Source organism: Cherax quadricarinatus, chromosome 81 (assembly GCF_038502225.1).
Source record: "Cherax quadricarinatus isolate ZL_2023a chromosome 81, ASM3850222v1, whole genome shotgun sequence".
Lineage (NCBI taxonomy): Eukaryota > Metazoa > Arthropoda > Malacostraca > Decapoda > Parastacidae > Cherax > Cherax quadricarinatus.
The window spans coordinates 14,739,870-14,764,776 of record NC_091372.1 but is presented as its reverse complement, the minus strand read 5'-3'; the positions used below and the strand labels follow the sequence as shown (position 1 = coordinate 14,764,776).

Sequence of the window (24,907 nt, the reverse complement as noted above, 5' to 3'; positions counted from 1 at the left end):
AATCATGCCACGTATCCAATACACATCAACTGGTGAGTCTAATATTCTTTCAAAAGTGCGCTGATGTTATTTATACCATTTCTACACTAATGCAGTAGTCTGCATAACAGTAAATCTTCTATTTTTTGTGAGAATAAAATTTCAAAGTGGAAAGCAAAAGAAATGTAAGAGGGGCCTAGGGACATGACTAATGAACAGAGGAAATGTTATTTTAGTGCCAGGAATGTCTGTCTTGTTTATTCTGGACCCTATTTGGAAATTGGCATCTTTTGAAATTTTTGTGAAATTGGCAAAATTGCCATTTTCTGACCACTTTATTTGATAGTTGAAATCAGTAAATGGGTGGTTTCTTGTACTCATTCGATAGAAAAAATGGAGTTCTAGTGAAATAGTTACGATTTTTGTCGACTAGTAGTACACTGGAATTGGCTGAAAATAAGGCTCAAAGTGGGCGAAATCGCCGATGTGTAAACATTGTAGAGGCAAAATTCGAGAGAGCATAATTCCGTAAGTTTTCCATCAAATTTCATACTTTTGGTGTCATTATGATCGGGAAAAGATTCTCTATCATTTCATATGATTTTTTTTTTCCTGAAAAATTTTTGACCCTGAGAACAAGTTTAGGAGAGCCTCTCGACCCTGAAAGGGTTAATAAATGTATAGAAGGAGGCAAGGTACCTAGGATTTCGGGCATCAATGCCCCCACGGCCCAGTGTGAAACCAGCCCTCGTGGTGGATCAGGGTCTGAACAACTAGGCTGTTACTAACCATACCACGGGTGAGGTTTGAACCCGCGATCAGAGAGTCTCAAAACTCCAGACCGTCGCGTTAACCACTGGGCTGCACGCAAACTGATGTCTGAACCACAGCCTGGCTGGCAGAGAGCATGCATACAGTGGACCCTAAGGTAACGGTATTAATCCAGTCCAGAGAGCTTGCCTTTAACCGATTTTGCCATTAGCCGAATTAATTTTCCCCATGAGAAATAATGGAAATCCAATTAATCCGTTTCAGACACCCAAAAGTATTAACAAAAAAATATTTTTTCTAAAGATTAAATATAGATATACATACAGAAAACAATGACAAATAAACATAAAGAACTAATAAAATGGATAAATGAACATTTAACATCACACTTACCTTTATTGGCTCTTGTTGGTGTATGGATGACAGGTAGGAGGCGAGAGGGAGATGAGTTTATTATTCTTCAATATGACGCTAATATCATCTCTACAGCTTTTTATCTATCACAATTCATCTAATATGACAAAATAAACCATATTGAAGAGTTACTTTCATGTCGTTTTCTATTGCTTACTCGCTACACTGTTAATTCTACACTTTATTGCTGGCTGGCACTATAGCCTTTATCGATACTTGCTGCTTTAGTAACATACTTATCACAGAATCACTGAATCACTGAAGAAGGCACATTCTTCCTTCTCTCTTCCTCCTCCACTTTGGTACTTTGCTACTAAGTTTTTTCTTGAATTCTTTTGTGTTTCTTTCCTTCTTTGCCACAGGGCTGGCACTAGAAGCTTACTTTGGGCCCATGGTGGCTTATTTAGCACTAAAAACAATAGAATACAAAATATATCGCATTTACATGTGGGATCGTCCTCTCTGGCTTGTAAACAATGGCACACTGGCTGTACATAGGCTCAGGCCGCACAGACACATTTGGGACAAATGTCCTTAACCAAGTTCTTGGGCGTTAGCTGAGCCAATATTTTGATGCAAAAACGTGCCACTTTTCGATTTTAGCGTTAGCCGATGCCGCCATTACCTGAGGATCCACTGTAGTTCCTTTCTATAAAGGAAAAGGGCACAAAAGAGTGTAAGAATTATAGGGGAATAAGCCTTTTGAGTATACCTGGTAAAGTGCATGACAGAGTTAATATTGAAAGAATTGAAAGTAAGATGGAGAGCAGGATCACAGATTCAAATTCAAAGTTTATTCTCTATAAGGATTACAATGCTGAGTTTACAGAATTTGGTTATTGTGTGGTTTACATGTAGTTAAATAATGATTACAGAGTGTACCACTAGAACACCTAGCATGGCTAGGCATTTCGGGCAGACTTAGTTTAATTCTTTATTTTAAAATATTACAAATTATGAGGTAAGTTGGTATTATGGCTAAGTGACTAAATACTAGTTTGTGAGTTTAGCAATGTGAATGCTTTTGTTCTGGCACAGTACATAGTTTCAGTATTGGAGTATCACAGGATTCATTATTTTAAGATTGAGATTAATATTTCTGTTTATGGTCAAATGGGTGAGTGAGTGTAAGTGTGAACCACCAGGTGGTATTCGTGTAGTTAGTTGATGGGGTGTATCAGGGAGATAAGATGTTTTCTAATGGTAGTTTTGAAGGTGATGAATGTGTCTGCAGTTCTAGAGTTCTCAGGTAGGGTGTTCCAGATTTTAGGGCCTTTGACATACATTGAATTTTTGTAAAGGTTTAGTCGGACACGGGGAATGTCGTAGAGATGTTTGTGTCTGGTGTTATGCCTGTGGGTTCTGTCACAACTATCAAGAAAGCGTTTTAGGTCAAGGTTGATATTGGAGTTTAAGGTCCTGTAGATGTAGATTGCACAGTAGTAAGTGTGGATGTACTGAACAGGGAGTAAGTTTAGATCTATGAAGAGTGGGGGGGTGTGTTGCCAGGGATGGAGGCTATAGGATGGGTAGGGAGGGGGTGTAGGACAATTGTTTACAGTGAAACACATAGGTAAAGTGGTTTTGGTGGCATTTATGGGTTTGGAAAAGGCATATGATAGGGTGGATAAGGGGCAATGCAGCAGATGCTGCAAATATATGGAATAGGAAGTAGGTTACTGAAAGCAGTGAAGAGTATTTATGAGGATAGTAAGGCTAAGGTTAGATTATGTAGGAAAGAATGAGATTATTTCCAAGTAAAAGTATGCCTTAGAATGGGATGTGTGATGTCACCGTGGTTGTTTAATATAGTTACAGATGGGGTTGTAGGAGAAGTGAATGCTCGGGTGTTGGCAAGAGGTGTGAGATTAAATGATAAAGAATCTAAAACAAAGCGGGAGTTGTCACTGCTGTTTTTTGCTGATGACACTGCATTTGGGAGAGTCTGAAGATAAGTTGCAGAGGTTGGTGGACGAGTTTGGTAGGGTATGTAAAAGAAGTAAAAGTGAATATAGAAAAGAGTAAGATGATGAGGATAACAAAAAATATAGGTAATGAAATATTGGATATCAGATTGGAGGGAGTGAGTCTGGAGGAAGTGAATGTATTCAGATATTTCTGAGTGGGCTTATCAGCAGATGGGTCTATGAAAGACGAGGTGAATCATAGAAGTGATGAGGGTAAAAGGTGACTGGTACATTGAGGAGTCTGTGGAGACAGAACATTATCATGGCAGCAAAGAGGGGAATGTATGAGGACATTATACCAATGCTCTTTTATGGGTGTGAAGCATGGGTTTACCTGGAGATTACCTGCAGAGGGTTTTGAGGGTCAATGCCCCCATAGCTCGGTCTGAGACCAGGTCTGGTGAATGTTACAAGAAGAAGAAGGTTGGAGGCAGTGAAGATGTGTGGTGTGAATATAATACAGAGATTCTGTAGTTTGGAAATTAGCAGGAGGTGTGGGGTTACTAAAAGTATTATTCAGAGGGTTGAGGTGGTTTAGACATTTAAAGGATGGAACGATATAGAATGACTTGGAGAACATATAACTCTGTAGTGGAAGGCAGGGTAGAGATCAGCCTAGGAAAGGTTGGAGGGAGTATAGGAGGTTTTGTGTGGGGAGGGGGTGGACTTTCAGCAAGCACGTGTGAGCATGTTAGATAGGAAACAGCGGAGACAAATGGTTTTTGTGACTTGATGTGCTGTTGGAGTGTGAGTAACATAACATTTATGAAGGGATTCAGGGGAAAACTGGACACCAGACTTGAGTCCTAGAGATGGGATGTACAATGCCTGCACTCTGCAGGAGAGGTGCTGATAAGTTGCAATTTTATAACTGTAGTGTAGGTACGCTTCTGACAAGACAGTGATGGAGTGAATGATGAAAGTGTTTCTTCTTCTTTTTGGGTCACACTGCCTTGGTGGGAAATGGCCGATGTGTTAATAAAAAAAATACTTTTGTAAAGTGTTTCAATGCATAATTTGTTTTTAAAACAGTGTTTATTAAGTGTTTGAGTTCTAATCCATATATGAGCCACAGAGGATTTTAACCATATTAATGTAAATGGCAAATCCATGAATATTAGAGCAATCAGATTTTTACAACATTTAGTTATCTTTATTCTGGAAATGTTTTGCCACACAGTGGCTTTTTCAGTCTAAGGCATAAAAAAGGTGGAATAAGAGTCTGAGGTATTCAGTCCCTCAACCTTGAGTTGATGTGTTCAGTCCATCAGCCTTGACAAAAGTCCAGCATATTTGTGGAGATGGAGCTTATATACTGACGAGAGATGAGGGGGAGTAGGCAGTCACCAGTGAACAAAGGCACTAGTGGAAGTAAGTCATGTCTGTAGATTAGACAAGTTTTGAAGAAATCCCTGCATCAAAACTTGTCTAATCTATAGACACAACTTACTTCCACTAGTGCCTTTGTTCACTGGTGACTCTGCTTACCATTGCTCCACCTCATCTCTCATCAGTACAGCGGACCCTCGACCAACGATATTAATCCGTTCCTGAGAGTTCATCGTTAATCGAAATTATCATAAGTCGAGTTAATTTTCCCAATGAAAAATAATGGAAATCAAATTAATCCGTGCAAGACACCCAAAAGTATTGAAAATTTTTTTTTTACCACTTGAAATATTAATTTTAATACACACAAACTGAAGAAGACATGTATAATTGCATGACACTTACCTTTATTGAAGATCTGGTGATGATTGATAGGATGGGAGGAGGGAAGACTGTGGATGGTGTTAGTGTTTAGAAGGGGAATCCCATTCCATTAGGACTTGAGGTGTCAAGTCCTTTTCCGGGGTTACTTCCCTTCTTCTTTTAACCCTTTGAGGGTTTTGGTCGTACTAGTACGTCGTACGCGTAGGGGTTTTTGACGTACTAGTACGCATAAATTCTAGCGGCCTCAAATCTCGTGCGAAAAGGCTGGTAGGCCTAGGTGTGAGAGAATAGGTCTGCGTGGTCGGTGTGCGCGGTAGAAAAAAAATCTGGGACCCAGTGGTGCATTGTGGGAATGCCCTCTTAGTAAACAATGTCCACCATGCCTCGCGGTAAGAAGCTCCTCACTCCTCGGCGAATTGGGACACTTTTGTTCCCCAGTGACAGTTCTAATAGTGATGGAAGTGCCAGTGAAGATGAGTTTCGTGGTTTTAGTGAGGTTTTGACCGAAACTAATGACCATAATATCGGTAATAGTGAAGAAAACCCAGACGACCCTCAGCCTTCCACCTCTGGTGCTGGGCCCTCGTGTTCACGTTCAGTTGTTCCAGAACCCAAGAGGAAACTTCTATTTTCCCAAATCCCAGACTCAGATGAGAGCATGGGTGATGATAGTGATAGTGAATATGAACTACAAGCTCTTCAAATTAGTTCCAGTAGTGATAGTGAAGTGCAATATTCCCCAGTGAAGCGTCAGTATATACGACGATATATGCACTCTGGTAGTGTGCCATATGTTATACCAAGGGGAAGGAATGTATCTCGGAGTACATCCCGTGGCTGTACAACAGGAACAGACAGTGAAAATGACGAAGATACTGTTGCAATTGGGATGGAAAATGTGCGTGGTGGTAGTGGTGCCGGCGGTGAGGCACCAGCAGTGGGCCATGCTGCCACCCACGCTGCCACCCACGCCGCTGCCTCAGCTGATCTAGAACAAAGGCCACCATCCCCCACTCACCCACCACACCAGCCTCCACAACCACAACCTCCACAACCACAACCTCTGCAACCACAACCACCTGTCATTGTCCAGTACCCACCAGCAGACCGCACCTGGGATTGGCAGGAAGCTGTCAATTTTGTTCCAAATCCCCACCAGTCTGATGACAGCCAAAGTGGAATACGGCCATCTTGTGCACTTGGGAACAATGCCACTGAACTGGAATGTTTCGAGTTATTCTTTGACGAACCACTGATGAAAAGTATTGTCATGGAAAGCAACACATACTACGAGTACACCATGGCAAACACATTACTTTTACCAAAATCACGTCTACACCAGTGGAAGGAGGCAACTGTGGCTGAGATGTATCTTTTCTTTGCCACAATAATGCTTATGCCACATGTGTATAAGCACAAAGTGAAATCATACTGGTCAACAGACCCCCTGATTGCAACACCAGGTTTCAGTGATATAATGCCAGTGAATCGATTTGTGCTAATGTTACGTATCCTTCACTTCTCAGATAAAACCAGGCCTGACAGAACTGACAGGTTATATAAGATTAGTAATGTGTTTGTGTATCTGAAACAGAAATTCAGTACGCATTTTTATCCCTTCAGGAAGCTTGTAATTGACGAGTCTTTGATTCTGTTCAAAGGAAGACTCTCTTTCAAGCAGTACATACCAAGCAAGAGGAAACGCTTTGGTATAAAGTTGTTTGTGCTTTGTGATTGTTACAGTGGTCTGGTATTGGATATAATTGTGTACACTGGAAGTTATACATTGCAAAATACCAGGAAGTTATTGGGCATCTCAGGTGATGTGGTTCGAACAATGATAGAACCATACATTGGTAAGGGGCATATATTATATACAGATAACTGGTACACAAGCCCCTCACTCAGTGATTTTTTGCGAGTGAACATGACAGATGTGTGTAGCACAGTGCATGCAAATCGAAAACATATGCCCAGGTTTGACGCTGGCACTCGTAGAGGTGAGGTGCAGGCGTTTGCTGCCAATGACATCGTGGCATTTCGGTGGCATGACAAATGAGATGTCACACTGTTGTCATCAATTCACCCTAATGAAATGGCAGACAGTGGCAGGCAGCATAGAGAGAGAAATGAACCCATTCTAAAACCTGCAGCTGTGATTGATTACACCTTCAACATGCGTTCAGTGGACAAATGTGACATGCAGATTGGGTTTGCTGATTGTGTTTGCAAGAGTTATAAGTGGTACATCAAACTGTTTTTCCATCTTCTGGACATTTCCATGCTCAATGCTTATAATATGTATAAGATGAGCACCAGAAACAAACCACAGTACGGCGAATTCTGTTTGTCTGTCATCAGACAAATAGTATTCAAGTACCAAGCAACAGCACCTGCAATTGACCGCCCACCAAATTATCAACAACTACCTGCTCGTCTGAAGCATGGTGATCACTTCCTGGTAAAACTGCCTGCTATTGCTTTCAAGAAAAAGGCTCAGAAGGGGTGTTACGTCTGTGCACATACAAAAAAACGCACACAACAACGCAGAGACACTCGTTTTATGTGTGAGGAGTGCAAAACTCCACTGTGCATGACACCATGTTTCAAAGACTTCCACAGGCTGCAGAACTTCTAGAAACATTCCCTGTGACTGTATATGTGTATATAAAATATAGAAAAATAGTAATAAACAACAATTCATATCGTTTGTTTGTGTAAATATTTTCTGTAAACAAAATAATGATAACAGTGTTTACGCCCTTATTGTGTAGTATTGAAAAAGAAATAACTTACAAAATACTGATCATGTTGGCCTCAGAGGCCATAAAAGTTACTCAGAAAAAGAAAAATTGAAAAATAATTGAAAATAGTACATAAAAAAGTAAATAGAAAAATACCGGGTGACGGCAGTCGGCGATGTTACCATATGTTGTTCAATTTTGGCAAATTTCACGCCTCCATATCTCGGTAAGTATTGACGTTAAAATTTTTTTGTTTAGCCTATAATGTTTAGAAAAAAAAAACTCTATTTTTTCATAAGAAAAAATAATTTTTTTTTTTTAAATTTGGCCGACCCTGAGAACGAGTTCGGAGAGGGCCTGTCGACCCTCAAAGGGTTAATGCCACTAGGACCAGCTTGAGAGTCACTGGACCTCTGTCGCACAACATATCTGTCCATAGAGGCCTGTACCTCCCGTTCCTTTATGACATTCCTAAAGTGTTTCACAACATAGTCAGTGTCACAATTAAACACTTGTTCAGGTTTCAATTCTTCACTGTATATGTACTCCTTGAATTCCTGCACATATTTTTCAGCTGCTTTTTGGTCCAAACTGGCAGCGTCACCATGCCTTATCACACTATGTATTACCTGGAGTTTACCTGGAGAGAGTTCCGGGGGTCAACGCCTCCGCGGCCCGGTCTGTGACCAGGCCTCCTGGTGGATCAGAGCCTGATCAACCAGGCTGTTACTGCTGGCTGCACGCAAACCAACGTACTAGCCACAGCCCGGCTGATCAGGAACCGACTTCAGGTGCTTGTCCAGTGCCAGCTTGAAGACTGCCAGGGGTCTGTTGGTAATCCCCCTTATGTATGCTGGGAGGCAGTTGAACAGTCTTGGGCCCCTGACACTTATTGTATGGTCTCTTAACGTGCTAGTGACACCCCTGCTTTTCATTGGGGGGATGTTGCATCGTCTGCCAAGTCTTTTGCTTTCGTAGTGAGTGATTTTCGTGTGCAAGTTCGGTACTAGTCCCTCTAGGATTTTCCAGGTGTATATAATCATGTATCTCTCCCGCCTGCATTCCAGGGAATACAGGTTCAGGAACCTCAAGCGCTCCCAGTAATTGAGGTGTTTTATCTCCGTTATGCGCGCCATGAAGGTTCTCTGTACATTTTCTAGGTCAGCAATTTCACCTGCCTTGAAAGGTGCTGTTAGTGTGCAGCAATATTCCAGCCTAGATAGAACAAGTGACCTGAAGAGTGTCATCATGGGCTTGGCATCCCTCGTTTTGAAGGTTCTCATTATCCATCCTGTCATTTTTCTAGCAGATGCGATCGATACAATGTTATGGTCCTTGAAGGTGAGATCCTCCGACATGATCACTCCCAGGTCTTTGACGTTGGTGTTTCACTCTATTTTGTGGCCAGAATTTGTTTTGTACTCTGATGAAGATTTAATTTCATCGTGTTTACCATATCTGAGTAATTGAAATTTCTCATCGTTGAACTTCATATTGTCTTCTGCAGCCCACTGAAAGATTTGCTTGATGTCCGCCTGGAGCCTTGCAGTGTCTGCAATGGAAGACACTGTCATGCAGATTCGGGTGTCATCTGCAAAGGAAGACACGGTGCTGTGGCTGACATCCTTGTCTATGTCAGATATGAGGATAAGGAACAAGATGGGAGCGAGTACTGTGCCTTGTGGAACAGAGCTTTTCACCGTGCCTGCCTCGGACTTTACTCTGTTGACTACTACTCTCTGTGTTCTGTTAGTGAGGAAATTATAGATCCATCGACCGACTTTTCCTGTTATTCCTTTAGCATGCATTTTGTGTGCTATTACGCCATGGTCACACTTGTCGAAGCCTTTTGCAAAGTCTGTATATATTACATCTGCATTCTTTTTGTCTTCTAGTGCATCTAGGACCTTGTCGTAGTGATCCAATAGTTGAGACAGACAGGAGCGACCTGTTCTAAACCCATGTTGCCCTGGGTTGTGTAACTGATGGGTTTCTAGATGGGTGGTGATCTTGCTTCTTAGGACTCTTTCAAAGATTTTTATGATATGGGATGTTAGTGCTATCGGTCTGTAGTTCTTTGCTGTTGCTTTACTGCCCCCTTTGTGGAGTGGGGCTATGTCTGTTGTTTTTAGTAACTGTGGGACGACCCCCGTGTCCATGCTCCCTCTCCATAGGATGGTAAAGGCTCGTGATAGGGGCTTCTTGCAGTTCTTGATGAACACGGAGTTCCATGAGTCTGGCCCTGGGGCAGAGTGCATGGGCATGTCATTTATCGCCTGTTCAAAGTCATTTGGCGTCAGGATAACATCAGATAGGCTTGTGTTAACTAAATTCTGTGGCTCTCTCATAAAAAATTCATTTTGATCTTCGACTCTCAGTCTGGCTAGTGGCTTGCTAAAAACTGAGTCATATTGGAACTTGAGTAGCTCACTCATTTCCTTGCTGTCATCTGTGTAGGACCCATCTTGTTTAAGTAAGAGCCCAATACTGGACGTTGTTCTCGACTTTGATTTGGCATAGGAGAAGAAATACTTTGGGTTTCTTTCGATTTCATTTATGGCTTTTAGTTCTTCCCGTGATTCCTGACTCCTATAAGATTCCTTTAGCTTAAGTTCGATGTTTGCTATTTCTCTGACCAGTGTCTCCCTACGCATTTCAGATAGATTGACCTCTTTTAGCCACTCTGTTATTCTTTTCCGTCGCCTGTAAAGAGAGCGCCTGTCTCTTTCTATTTTACATCTACTCCTCCTTTTTCTTAGAGGAATAAGTCTTGTGCATACATCGAGTGCCACCAAGTTAATCTGTTCTAGGCATAAGTTGGGGTCTGTGTTGCTTAGTATATCTTCCCAGCTTATATCGGTTAGGACTTGGTTTACTTGGTCCCACTTTATGTTTTTGTTATTGAAGTTGAATTTGGTGAATGCTCCCTCGTGACTAATCTCATTTTGTCGGTCTGGGGCTCTGTGCATACATATCTGAACCTCAATTATGTTGTGATCTGAGTATATTGTTTTTCATATGGTGACATTTCTTATCAGATCATCATTGTTAGTGAAGATGAGGTCTAGTGTATTCTCCATTCTAGTAGGCTCTATTATTTGCTGGTTTAAATTTAATTTTGTGCAGAGATTTAAAAGCTCGTGTGAGTGTGAGTTTTCATCAGAGCTGCCTCCTGGTGTTATTACTGCAACAATATTATTTGCTATATTCCTCCATTTTAGGTGCCTTAAGTTGAAATCCCCCAGGAGCAAGATGTTGGGTGCAGGAGCTGGAAGATTTTCCAGACAGTGGTCAATTTTTAACAGCTGTTCCTGGAATTGCTGGGATGTTGCATCCGGAGGCTTGTAGACTACCACAATGACTAGGTTTTGGTTCTCGACCATTACTGCTAAAACTTCCACTACATCATTTGAGGCATTAAGCAGTTCTGTGCAAACTGTGCAAACTACGATTCTTAAATCTCTCAAACCAACCTTTGCTGGCCTTAAATTCACTCACATCACCACTAGTGGCAGGCATTTTTTCTAATTAAATCCTCATGCAACTTCCTAGCCTTTTCACATATGATCGCTTGAGAGATGCTATCTCCTGCTGTTTTTCGTTTATCCACACCAATAACAGTCTCTCAACATCTTCTATCACTTGCGATCTCAGTTTCGAAAACACAGATGCACCTTTGGCAAGAACAGCTTCCTTGATTGCCGTTTTCTTGGCCACAATAGTAGCGATGGTTGATTGGAGTTTTGTGTACAACCTGGCCAGCTCGGAGACACACACTCCACTTTCATACTTAGCAATGATCTCTTTCTTCATATCCATAGTAATTCTCACCCTTTTTGCTGTAGGGTTGGCACTAGAAGCTTTCTTGGGGCCCATGGTGACTTACTTTGCAGGTGCAATCACTAAAAACGCTGTGATAATATGAAATGTTCCGACTGTATGTTTAGATGGGACCGCGGTGGCTGGCTGGCTTGTAAACACTGGCCACAAGTGGACATGTCTCAGACAAAACGAATCGTGTTGGTCGAGTTTTTTAGTGCTAGTCGAGGCAAATTTTTTGCGTTAAAATGTATCACTAGTCGGATTTAACATTAGACGATGCCATCGTTGGTCGAGGGTCCACTGTATATATGCAACATCTTCGTGAATATGCTACAATTAGGTATCTTTGCAACACTTGGTGTCTTTACAACACTTGGGTATCTTTGCAACACTTGGGTATCTTTGCAGCACAACACTTTGGTATTTTTGCAACACAGCACTTTGGAATCTTTGCAACACTTGGGTGTCTTTGCAACACAACATTTGGATATCTTTGCAACACAACACTTGGATATCTTTGTAACACTTGGGTGTCTTTACAACACTTGGGTATTTTTTGCAACATCTGGGTTTCTTTGCAACACTTGGGTATCTTTGCAGCACTTGGGTATCTCTGCAACACTTGTCAGTTGTGTAAATCATTTATCAACATTTTGTGTTGTAAGGACTAATCAAGTCACTGTGGTGAAACATTTCCTCAGTTAAGAGCCCCAAGTGTTACACCACAATGGCAATAAGTCACTTTATCTGACTTTTTTGGGTTATTCCAGGTTCTCTACACATATGTTGCTATGTATGATAATCTATGTATGGCAATCTATGTTTGATAATCTATGTATGGTAATCTATGTATGGTAATCTATGTATGATAATCTATGTATGACAATCTGTGTATGAGAGTCTATGTATGATAATCTATGTATGATAATCTATGTATGATAATCAGTTTATGATAATCTATGTATGATAATCTGTGTATGATAATCTACGTATGATAATCTATGTATGATGATCTATGTATGATAATCTACATATGATAATCTATGTATGATAATCTATGAATGATAATCTACATATGATAATCTATATATGATAATCTGTGTATGATAATCTATGTATGATAATCTATGTATGATAATCTATGTATGATAATCTATGTACGATAATCTATGTATGATAATCTATGTATGATCTATGTATGATAATCTACATATGATAATATATATGCATGATAATCTATGTATGATAATCCACATATGATAATCCACATTTTTTTTTTTTTTTATTATCACACCGGCCGATTCCCACCAAGGCAGGGTGGCCCGAAAAAGAAAAACTTTCACCATCATTCACTCCATCACTGTCTTGCCAGAAGGGTGCTTTACACTACAGTTTTTAAACTGCAACATTAACACCCCTCCTTCAGAGTGCAGGCACTGTACTTCCCATCTCCAGGACTCAAGTCCGGCCTGCCGGTTTCCCTGAATCCCTTCATAAATGTTACTTTGCTCACACTCCAACAGCACGTCAAGTATTAAAAACCATTTGTCTCCATTCACTCCTATCAAACACGCTCAAGCATGCCTGCTGGAAGTCCAAGCCCCTCGCACACAAAACCTCCTTTACCCCCTCCCTCCAACCCTTCCTAGGCCGACCCCTACCCCGCCTTCCTTCCACTACAGACTGATACACTCTTGAAGTCATTCTGTTTCGCTCCATTCTCTCTACATGTCCGAACCACCTCAACAACCCTTCCTCAGCCCTCTGGACAACAGTTTTGGTAATCCCGCACCTCCTCCTAACTTCCAAACTACGAATTCTCTGCATTATATTCACACCACACATTGCCCTCAGACATGACATCTCCACTGCCTCCAGCCTTCTCCTCGCTGCAACATTCATCACCCACGCTTCACACCCATATAAGAGCGTTGGTAAAACTATACTCTCATACATTCCCCTCTTTGCCTCCAAGGACAAAGTTCTTTGTCTCCACAGACTCCTAAGTGCACCACTCACTCTTTTTCCCTCATCAATTCTATGATTCACCTCATCTTTCATAGACCCATCCGCTGACACGTCCACTCCCAAATATCTGAATACGTTCACCTCCTCCATACTCTCTCCCTCCAATCTGATATTCAATCTTTCATCACCTAATCTTTTTGTTATCCTCATAACCTTACTCTTTCCTGTATTCACCTTTAATTTTCTTCTTTTGCACACCCTACCAAATTCATCCACCAATCTCTGCAACTTCTCTTCAGAATCTCCCAAGAGCACAGTGTCATCAGCAAAGAGCAGCTGTGACAACTCCCACTTTGTGTGTGATTCTTTATCTTTTAACTCCACGCCTCTTGCCAAGACCCTCGCATTTACTTCTCTTACAACCCCATCTATAAATATATTAAACAACCACGGTGACATCACACATCCTTGTCTAAGGCCTACTTTTACTGGGAAAAAATTTCCCTCTTTCCTACATACTCTAACTTGAGCCTCACTATCCTCGTAAAAACTCTTCACTGCTTTCAGTAACCTACCTCCTACACCATACACTTGCAACATCTGCCACATTGCCCCCCTATCCACCCTGTCATACGCCTTTTCCAAATCCATAAATGCCACAAAGACCTCTTTAGCCTTATCTAAATACTGTTCACTTATATGTTTCACTGTAAACACCTGGTCCACACACCCCCTACCTTTCCTAAAGCCTCCTTGTTCATCTGCTATCCTATTCTCCGTCTTACTCTTAATTCTTTCAATTATAACTCTACCATACACTTTACCAGGTACACTCAACAGACTTATCCCCCTATAATTTTTGCACTCTCTTTTATCCCCTTTGCCTTTATACAAAGGAACTATGCATGCTCTCTGCCAATCCCTAGGTACCTTACCCTCTTCCATACATTTATTAAACAATTGCACCAACCACTCCAAAACTATATCCCCACCTGCTTTTAACATTTCTATCTTTATCCCATCAATCCCGGCTGCCTTACCCCCTTTCATTTTACCTACTGCCTCACGAACTTCCCCCACACTCACAACTGGCTCTTCCTCACTCCTACAAGATGTTATTCCTCCTTGCCCTATACACGAAATCACAGCTTCCCTATCTTCATCAACATTTAACAATTCCTCAAAATATTCCTTCCATCTTCCCAATACCTCTAACTCTCCATTTAATAACTCTCCTCTCCTATTTTTAACTGACAAATCCATTTGTTCTCTAGGCTTTCTTAACTTGTTAATCTCACTCCAAAACTTTTTCTTATTTTCACATATGATAATCTATATATGATAATCTGTGTATGATAATCTATGTATGATAATCCATGTATGATAATCTATGTTTGATAACCTATGTATGATAATATATGTATGATAATATATGTATGATAATCTATGCATGATAATCTATGTATGATAATCTAAGCATGATAATCTATATATGATAATATATGTATGATAATCTATGTATGATAAAAAAAAAATTTTTCAACAAGTCAGCCGTCTCCCACCGAGGCATGGTGACCCAAAGAGAAAGAAAATACCCAAAAAGAAAATACTTTCATCTCATTCAACACTTTCACCTCACTCACACATAATCACTGTTTTTGCAGAGGTGCCCAGAACACAACAGTTTAGAAGTATATACATATAAAAATACACAATATATCTCTCCAAACTGCCAATATCCCAAACCCCTCCTTTAGAGCGTAGGCATTGTACTTCCCATTTCCAGGACTCAAGTCCGGCCATATAAAATAACCGGTTTCTCTGAATCTCTTCACTAAATATTACCCTGCTCACACGCCAACAGATCGTCAGGTTAATTTTTTTTTTAGTACCTCTCCCACTCATCTGCTCTACTTTTGCACTCTCACCACTCTCTTCACCTTTCTTTCACTCTCCATATACTCTACTCTTCTTATAACACTTCTTTGTAAATACCTCTCATAAGCTACCTTTTTCTCTTTTATCACACCCTTTACTTCATCATTCCACCAATCACTCCTCTTTCCTCCTGCACCCACCCTCCTATAACCACAAACTTCTGCCCCACATTCTAATACATGTACTGCATTTTTAAAACTATTCCAACCCTCTTCAACCCTCCCCCCCACTACAGTGGACCCTTAACCAGCGATGACATCGATTAATGATAAATCTGACTAGCGATACATTTAAACGCAAAAATTTTGCCTCAACTAGTGCTTAAAAACCCGACCAGCGCTATTCGTTCCGTACCATACGCGTCCACTTTGGCCTGAGCGCGCCTCACTTGTCCCTTGGGTGTCAGTGTTTACAAGCCAGCCAGCCACCGCGGTCGCTTCCAAACATACAACAACTGGAACATTTCATATTATCACAGCCTTTGTAGTGATTGCACCTGCAATCACTACAAAGGCACCATGGGCCCCAAGAAAGCTTCTAATGCCAACCCTACAGCAAAAAGGGTGAGAATTACTATGGAGATGAAGAAAGAGATCATTGCTAAGTATGAAAGTGGAGTGCATGTCTCTGAGCTGGTCAGGTTGTATAATAAACCCCAATCAACCATCGCTACTATTGTGGGTAAGAAAACGGCAATCAAGGAAGCTGTTCTTGCCAAAGGTGCAGCTGCTGCTGCACCACAGTCAGCTGTTGTTGTTGCTGCACCACCATCAGCTGTATTACTCGAAGATGTGGAGAGAGTGTTGTTGGTGTGGCTTAACGTGAAACAATTACCGAGAAACGATTAACCCCGGAGGGTTAGCCACCCAGGATAACCCAAGAAAGTCAGTGCATCATCGAGGACTGTCTAACTTATTTCCATTGGGGGTCCTTAATCTTGTCCCCCAGGTGAACAGGAAAAAATGCCTGGAACTAGTGCTCATATTGGTGAGGTTAGTGGGGAGGATGTGGAAGAGTTGGTGGAGGAGGACAATGAAGAACAAACCACTGATGAGCTGCTAGATCATCTTCAACAGTAAGAGGCCACACCTGAGGAAACTGCTTCGGAGGAGGGGAGAGAGAAATTGAAGAAGTTGCCTACTTCAAAGATTAAGGAAATGTGTGCAATGTGGCTTAAAGTGCAAACCTTTTTTGATGAAAATCACCCTCACACAGCTATTGCAAGCCGTGCTGGTGACTATTACACTGACAATGTTGTGAAACACTTTAGGATAAAGGAACGAGAGGTACCGGCCTCTATGAACAGATATGTTGTGCGACAGAAGTCCAGTGACTCTGAAGCTGGTCCTAGTGGCATTAAAACAACAAGGGAAGTAACCCCAGAAAAAGACTTGCTGCCTCAAGTGTTAATGGAAGGGGATTCCCCTTCTAAACACTAAGACTCTCTCCTCCCATCCCATCAATCATCACCAGATCTTCAATAAAGGTAAGTGTCATGTAACTGTGCATGTCTTCTTCAGTTTGTGTGTATTAAAATTAATATTTCATGTGGTAAAAATTTTTTTTTTTCAATACTTTGGGGTGTCTTGCACGGATTAATTTGATTTCCATTATTTCTTATGGGGAAAATTAACTTGACTAACGATTATTTTGATTAATGATGAGCTCTCAGGAACGGATTAATATCGCTGGTTGAGGGTCCACTGTACTAATACCTGCACCAGCCCACCTTTCTGCCAATAGTTGCTTATATTTCACCCGAACTTCCTCCTCCCTTAGTTTATACACTTTCACCTCCCTCTTACTTGTTGTTGCCAATTTCCTCTTATCCTCTAACTGTAGCTACAACTAGATAATGATCCGATATATCAGTTGCCCCTCTATAAACGTATACATCCTGCAGCCTACCCATCAACCTTTTATCCACCAATACATAATCTAACAAACTACTTACATTACGTGCTACATAATACCTTGTATGTATATTTATTTATCCTCTTTTTCATAAAATATGTATTACTTATTACCAAACCTCTTTCTACACGTAACTCAATTAAAGACTCCCCATTTTCATTTACCCCTGGAACCCCAAATTTACCTACTACTCCCTCCACAACATTTTTTCCAACTTTAGCATTAAAATCCCCAATCACAAGTACTCTCACACTTGGTTCAAAACTCCCCACACAATTACTCAACATTTCCCAAAATCTCTCTCTCTCCTCAATACTTTTCTCTTCCCCAGGTGCATAAACACTTACTATAACCCACTTCTCACATCCCACCTTTATTTTACTCCACATAATCCTTGAATTAATACATTTATAGTCCCTCTTTTCCTGCCATAGCTTATCCTTCAACATTATTGCTACTCCTTCTTTAGCTCTAACTCTATTATGAAAATATATGTATGATAATATATGTATGATGATCTGTGTATGATTATGTATGATAATCTATGTATAATAATATATGTATGATAATATATATATGATAATCTACATATGATAATCTATGTATGATAATCTATGCATGATAATCTATGTATGATAATCTATGTGTGATAATCTACATATAATCTGTATGATAATCTATGTATGATAATATATGCATGATAATCTATGTATGATAATCTAAGCATGATAATCTATATATGATAATATATGATAACCTATGTATGATAATATATGTATGATGATCTGTGTATGACTGTATGATAATCTATGTATAATAATATATTTATTTATTTATTTATTTATTTATTTAGAAATTTTAGCATACATACAGAGGTACAAAGAAAATACAGGTAAGAGCAGCATGCCAAAGCCACTTATATGCATAGCATTACGGGCTGGATTAAAAATAACTTAAGAATAACTAAGCAATGATGAAATCAGTGATAAGACATTATTGTAAACAGATAACTATAAAGCACAAATGAGTATTACAAAGACAGGTCATATGGTTGCATGCATTGCTGTTCATTCAGTAGAATGGAGTATTCTGTTAGGTAGTGTATTTAAAAAAATAACAAAGTTAGATTGGGTCCTAGGTTTAACATTTATGTGATATAATTGTGAGTAACATTTTGGATATACAATTTATAAGGTTCATTTATTCAGTATTTATTTGGTTTTGAGTGAGTAAGTGAACTTTGAGAAGAGACTTGAATTTATAAACAGGTAGTGTTTCTTTTATATTTACAGGTAATGAATTCCAGATTTTAGGGCCTTTTATGTGCACTGAGTTTTTGCATAGCGTAAGATGGACATGAGGAACATCAAAGAGTGATCAGTGCCTTGTGTTATGGTCATGTGTTCTGTTGAGGTTGGCAAGGAGATGTTTGAGGGGAGGGTTAATATCAGAGTTAAGTGTTCTATGTATGTAATAGGTGCAATAATAAGTATGAATATTTTGTATGGTGAGTAGGTTGAGTGTTTTGAATATTGGTGGAGTGTGTTGCCTGTAGTGAGAATTTATCATTCTAACTGCAGCCTTTTGTTGGGTAATTAGTGGTCTGAGATGGTTAATTGTTGTTGAGCCCCATGCACAAATTCCATAGGTGAGATAGGGGTAAATAAGAGAGTGATAAAGGGCCAGGAGGGCTGACTGTGGAACATAGTACCGTATCTTCGATAGTATGCCTACAGTCTTGGAAATTTTCTTAGAAATTTGTTGTATATGTGTATGAAATTTGAGTCTATTATCGAGGTGGATTCCTAAGAATTTTCCCTCTGTTAGCTTTGTGATAGGTGATCCGTTTATCGTTATGTTAAGAGGTACATCTGTAGCTCTGTTACCAAACTGAATGAAGTAGGTTTTGTCAATGTTTAGTGTACGTTTGTTAGTCCTCATCCAGGTAGATATTTTCTGTAATTCGGTGTTTACAGTATTGGCTAGCGTGACTGGGCTCAGGTGAGAGAAGACGTATGTAGTGTCATCTGCAAAAAGTGTGGGTTTGAGTAATTGCGAAGCATTTGGTAGGTCATTTATGTATAGGAGAAAGAGAAGAGGGCCAAGGACACTTCCCTGTGGGACACCAACTGTAATTGGTTGTGCGGAAGAGCTTGCCCCATTTGCATACACATATTGGCTTCTGTTGCTGAGGTAAGACTTGAGGTAGTTGAGGGAGTGCCCTCTAATACCATAGTGTGACAATTTTACGTGGAGCAAGTCATGGTCAACTGTATCAAAAGCTTTACGTAAGTCAATGAAGATCCCCAGTGGGACTTCTTTTTTCTCTATTGCAGTGTATATATGTTCTAGCGTGTGTATAATAGCATCATTAGTATTTTTATTAGGCCTGAATCCAAATTGGCAGGGGTTGAGAATGTTTTGGGAGATGAGGTAGGAGTAGATTCGTTTATGAATTAATTTTTCGAAGATTTTTGAGAGAGGGTGTAAATTGGATATTGGCCTATAGTTATTCAACTCTGTTTGGTCTCCTCCTTTATGGATCGGGGTGACCCTTGCTATTTTGAGAACTGTAGGGAAGGTGGAGGATTCAATGGATTTATTAATGAGTGTTGCAATGATTGGTGATAATACTTGTGACGCTTTTTTGTATATAAAGGGTGGTAAGATATTTAAATCTCCTGCCTTGTTTTTCAGTGCGTTGATAATAAGGGAGACTTCGTATGGGTTAGTCGGAGCTAGGAACAGTGTGTTCGGGTAGTTGCCAGTGAGGTAGTCATTTGGTGGGGTATCTGAGCTTGGGATTTTATTGGCAAGGTTTTGACCTATAGTGGAGAAGAAATCATTGAGTCTGTTTGCTGTTTCTGTTGGTGGGAGTTGGGGTTCATCTGATTTTGCTAATTTTATTTCGCTATGTTGTGATATCTTTTTTGTTCCCAGAATTTCTGATAGGGTCTTCCAGGTCTTTTTTATATCACCTCGTAAGTTGGATAATCTGTTCTCATAATACAATTTTTTTGCCCTTCTTATCAGGCTGGTTAGGATTGACGAGTAACGTTTTGTTTGGTCTCTGGTTATGTGACCCATTCTGTACTGTTTTTCATATCGGTGTTTTGTATTTATGGATTTGAGAATGTCAGCATAGTTGCTGATCCCTGTATTCCCAGTATTATATAGCATAGCATATTAGTATCATCCCTGTGCTTTAGACACGAGATCCCTCGTAGGCCTGTGGCTTGGTGTGACGTCACGGGTTGCTCACGAGGAGGCCCATTCCTCTGTCCCGCTCTCACTCGGCGGCAGACCTACAAAACGTGAACAGGCTTGGCACCGGGCTCCATCTCTCATCTCAGTCTGACAATATATTTACCATCCTACAAGTGTGTCTACTTTCAACCTACGATATCTCCATTCAAGAACCCTTACGATAAGAATGTTGGGTGTTAGCCAGGGACTGTTCAGTCTCTTAGCTGTCATCTGTTTAGTTTTTTTAGGGCAGTGCTTGTTATAAAGGTATTGGGTCTTTTTTAGAAAATTATTAAAACATTCATCAATATCAGTATAGATTTCTAGCTCAGTGTGCCAGTCAATGTTTGTTACTGCTGTTGTGAAGTTATTAATGGCTGCATCATTGTGAAGTCTGAAGGGGACTTTAGTAGTGTCTTGGGGTATTTTACCAAGAGTTGTTATGAGGAAAGTAGGGTAGTGGTCTGTGGTATTATCTGTAATTATGCCTGATTTTAAAGGGGATATGGTGTTGGTCCAGATGTGGTCAAGTAGGGAAACACTAGTCTCTGTAACTCTTGTAGGTTTTGATAATCTACATATGATAATCTATGTATGATAATCTATGTATGATAATCTATGTGTGATAATCTACATATAATCTATGTATGATAATCTATGTATGATAATACATGCATGATAATCTATGTATGATAATCTAAGCATGATAATCTATATATGATAATATATGTATGATGATCTGTGTATGATTATGTATGATAATCTATGTATGATAATCTATGTATGATAATATATGCATGATAATCTATGTATGATATTCTATGCATGATAATCTATGATAATCTATGTATGATAATCTATGTATGATAATCTACATATGATAACCTATGTATGATAATAAATGTATGATAATCTATGTATGATAATGTATGTATGATAATATATGTATGATAATGTATGTATGGCAATCTATGTATGATAATATATGTATAATATATGTATGATAATCTATGTATGATAATCTATGTATGATCTGTGTATGATAATCTATGTATGATAATCTATGTATGATAATATGTGTGATAATATATGTATGATAATATATGTATGATAATCTGTGTATGATAATCTGTGTATGATAATCTATGTATGATTATGTATGATAACCTATGTATGATAATCTATGTATGATAATGTGTACAATAATCTATGTATGATAATCTATGTATGATAATCTGTGTATGATGATCTATGTATGATAATCTATGTATGATAATCTTTGTATGATAATCTATGTATGATAATCTATGTATGATAATCTACATATAATATATGTATGATAATATATGCATTATAATCTACATATGATAATCTATACATGATAATCTGTGTATGATAATCTATGTATAATATATGTATGATAATATATGTATGATAATCTATGTATGATAACATATGTATGATAATCTATGTATGATATTCTATGCATGATAATCTATGACAATCTATGTATGATAATCTGCATATGATAACCTATGTATGATAATAAATGTATGATAATCTATGTATGATAATGTATGATAATATATGTATGATAATGTATGTATGACAATCTATGTATGATAATATATGTATGATAATACATGTATGATAATCTATGTATGATAATATGTGTGATAATATATGTACAATAATATATGTATGATAATCTGTGTATGATAATGTGTATGATAATCTATGTATGATTATGTGTACAATAATCTATGTATGATAATCTATGTATGATAATCTGTGTATGATGATCTATGTATGATAATCTATGTATGATAATCTTTGTATGATAATTTATGTATGATAATCTATGTATGATAATCTATGTATGATAATCTACATATGATAATATATGTATGATAATCTACATATGATAATCTATATATGATCTATGTATGATAATCTATGTATGATAATATATGTATGATAATATATGTATGATAATCTACATATGATAATCTATATATGATAATCTGTGTATGATAATCTATGTATGATAATATATGTATGATAATATATGTATGATAATACATGTATGATAATCTATGTATGATATATGTATGATAATATATGTATGATAATCTATGCATGATAATCTATGTATGATAATCTAAGCATGATTATATATGATAATATATGTATGATAATCTATGTATGGTAATATATGTATGATTATCTGTGTATGATTATGTATGATAATCTATGTATGATATTCATAAGAACATAAAAAAGGAGAAACACTGCAGCAGGCCTGTTGGCCCATACTAGGCAGGTCCTTCACAGATCCATCCCACTAATAGAATATTTGCCCTCATAAAAACATAAGATCACAAGAAATAAGGAACACTGCAACAGGTCTACTGGTCTTTGTGAGGCAGCTCCAATACTCCCCACAGGCTTAAGCCAATGCCTTGTCCTAAGTGATTAGCACTGCCTCGGACCTAGTAGCTAGTCAGGTCCATTTTACACCCACTCACACCCACCCATAAGACCATAAGAACATAAGAAAGAAGGAACACTGCAACAGGCCTACTGACCCATGCGGAGCAAGTCCATGTGCCCCCCCCCCCGGATTATCCCAATGACCCACCCAGTCTAGTCATCCCCACTCAAGGATGGAGCACTGTACCAGACCCAGCAGCACAAGCTAGTCAGGTCCAACTCACACCCACCCACACCCACTCATGTATTTATCTAACCTATTTTTAAAACTACACAACGTTTTGGCCTGAATAACTGTACTCGGGAGTTTGTTCCACTCATCCACAACTCTATTACCAAACCAGTGCTTTCCTATATCCTTCCTGAATCTGAATTTTTCCAACTTGAAACCATTGCTGCGAGTCCTGTCTTGGCTGGAAATTTTCAGCACACTACTTACATCCCCTTTATTTATTCCTGTTTCCATTTATACACCTCGATCATATCCCCCCTAATTCTACGCCTTTCGAGAGAGTGCAGATTCAGGGTCTTCAGTCTGTCCTCATAGGGAAGATTTCTGATACATGGGATCATCTTTGTCATCCTCCTTTGTACGTTTTCCAGAGCATTTATATCCATGCATGATAATCTATGTATGATAATCTATGTATGATAATCTATGTATGACAATCTATATATGATAATGTATGTATGATAATATAAGTATGATAATCTATGTATGACAATATATAAACACTGATCTCTGGCTGAAGGAGACTTGAACCTATGAGCCTTAGGACAAGGTACGCAGTGCTTTACCAATCTACCCACACTGGACAATACCTTGGCGTGTAGCTTGCGCTACACATTTGATCCAAGGCAGCCAGCTTTCAGGGAGAAGGCTTACAGCTGTAAGCCTTCTCCCTGAAAGCTGGCTGCCTTGGATCAAACGTGTAGCGCAAGCTGGACTCCAAGGTATTGTCCAGTGTGGGTAGATTGGTAAAGCACTGCGTACCTTGTCCTAAGGTTCGTAGGTTCGAGTCTCCTTCAGCCAGAGATCAGTGTTTGTGTATATTTCGCCTGCTCTCGCGAATTCCTTGCATGACAATATATGTATGATAATATATGTATGATAATCTGTGCATGATAACCTATGTATGATAATCTAAGTATGATAATCTATGTATGATAATATGTATGATAATCTATGTATGATAATATATGTATGACAATATATGTATGATAATCAATATATGATAATTTATGTATGATCTGTGTATGATAATCTATATATGATAATCTATGTATGATCTGTGTGTGATAATCTATGTATGATATGTATGATAATATGTGTGATAATATATGTGTGATAATATATGTGTGATAATATATGTATGATAATCTATGTATGATAATCTATGTATGATAATTATATATTTATGCCACCAGGCCTGGTGGCCTGGTGGCTAAAGCTCCCGCTTCACACACGGAGGGCCCGGGTTCGATTCCCGGCGGGTGGAAACATTTCGACACGTTTCCTTACATCTGTTGTCCTGTTCACCTAGCAGCAAATAGGTACCTGGGTGTTAGTCGACTGGTGTGGGTGGCATCCTGGGGGACAAGGTTAAGGACCCCAATGGAAATAAGTTAGACAGTCCTCGATGTCGCACTGACTTTCTTGGGTTACCCTGGGTGGCTAACCCTCCGGGGTTAAAAATCCCAACGAAATCTTATCTTATCTTACACGTGTATCTAATTTATCAATAGATAAGTGCCACCTTTTACTGTAGCACGTTTCGCTCTCCAGAAACTTTGACAAGCTGTTAGATTAACTTGAATCTATTGAATACCTGGAGACCTGGAGTTTACCTGGAGAGAGTTCCGGGGGTCAACGCCCCCGCGGCCCGGTCTGAGACCAGGCCTCCTGGTGGATCAGAGCCTGATCAACCAGGCTGTTGC

The 24,907-nt window shown here is 39.2% G+C and overlaps 1 protein-coding gene across 2 annotated transcripts in view; it reads right to left on the bottom strand.

Annotated features, from left to right (window-relative positions):
- Window positions 1-24,907, bottom strand: part of LOC128699906 (zinc finger protein 84) — a 155,517-nt gene that overhangs the window by 130,025 nt on the left and 585 nt on the right. The window lies entirely within an intron of this gene.